The sequence below is a fragment of the Rhipicephalus sanguineus genome, chromosome 8 (genome assembly GCF_013339695.2).
Source record: "Rhipicephalus sanguineus isolate Rsan-2018 chromosome 8, BIME_Rsan_1.4, whole genome shotgun sequence".
Lineage (NCBI taxonomy): Eukaryota > Metazoa > Arthropoda > Arachnida > Ixodida > Ixodidae > Rhipicephalus > Rhipicephalus sanguineus.
The window spans coordinates 56057835-56059282 of NC_051183.1; the positions used below are offsets into that span (position 1 = coordinate 56057835).

General features: G+C 44.9%; 1 non-coding gene across 1 annotated transcript; it reads left to right on the forward strand.

Annotated features, from left to right (window-relative positions):
* Window positions 1-630: 630 nt before the first annotated feature.
* On the forward strand, window positions 631-702 carry Trnat-ugu (transfer RNA threonine (anticodon UGU)). Its single transcript has one exon. It is a non-coding gene; the product is annotated as a tRNA-Thr (tRNA).
* The last annotated feature ends 746 nt before the right edge of the window (window positions 703-1448 follow it).

The window sequence follows — 1448 nt, forward strand, 5'->3', positions numbered from 1 at the left end:
GTGGTAACATGAAAACCATGATATGCATGTCATGTATGGCATGATTTGCATGCCATCTCATGGTGCACTCGCGACCATTTCGCTCGTTTGATATACACCAAAACTGGTACTGCGCGATGTGACTGTATGACGAACATAAATGACAGTGGTTAACATGCGAATCATGTTATGCATGTCATGCACGGTGTGACTTACATGACACTGTCATGGTGCGCTTCCGGCCGTTTTGTTAGCTGGAGATATACCAAAATTGGTATGGCATGACAGGAGTGCGTGGTGAACTTAAATGACAGGTTGTGCATTGTATATACCAGAATACACGTTTCATTGGTATGGTATATACCAGATTGTGCATGCATGCGTGCATGGGAAACATGCGATATATGGTGAACTAGATGCCATGGCATGAATGATTTCATTTGACTCAAAGACAAACAAGCTAGGCGATGTATGCAGCTCTTTGCTGGCTGCTTCGCATTACATCGATTCCCACAGTGCGTGGGATCTGCCGGACTTTTTATTACTATCATGCTAAGCGACCTCTGAAATTCGCTCCGGCAGCACGACGAAACACAAAGTAATGCATTTAAATGCACATATATACCCTATAAAGTGGACGGGGGGACGACCGCCGCCGTAGCTCAGTGGTAGAGCATCGGACGTGTTATTCGAAGGTCGCAGGTTCGGTCCCTGCCGGCGGCAAGTTATCTTTTTGTCCACTTTACTTTCTTCACGTTTACATCCCATATATTACAAATAACATCTATACTTTCCTTGGCATTATTGTCTGTTAGTTCTCATTAACATTGTGTCTGACAAAGAAAAACGAGCCCTTAAAAGCCATCTTCTTTCCTTCAAAGATAATCTAAGGAATATTATAGGATGCACGAACGCCTGCGTCCGAGTACCACTACCAGACAGCCAAGTCAGGGATTAGTGTCGCCTCTAATTTTCTATTCACTAGCTCTTTATGCTTCGTCATTCTCGAACGTACGCGCAATTTTCTTTATTATACTGGAAGTCAGACTTCCACGCAGCACACATTCACAAAATCGTAAGCGCCGATAAATATTCTTACCGAAACAAGCATCGGTAATTTTAGGGAGAAGAAACCAGCTCCGGACAGCGCCATCTCGCCGGGTTTCAGGGAATCGCTCAGATAGAGCACCTGTCAAAAAAGAAATCATTCTACTGACCGAGCAAGCAAGGAAAGTATTCAGCCGAATGGGTGCGCTGTCCGCGAAGAAGCAGTGCTTTGGTTGGATGGGCAGATGGATGGCTGGATGGGGCTGTGCCCTTTTGATTGGGCGGCGGCTCACGTCACCTAGCCGTAACTCATGATAAAGTACTAACTCTATGCAATGAAAGACTAAATTTCACTCCAGCCTTGATTTTAGCCACCATTCAGATCACCTAGCTGCACTTGATTATTTCTACCTGCTTAGTCT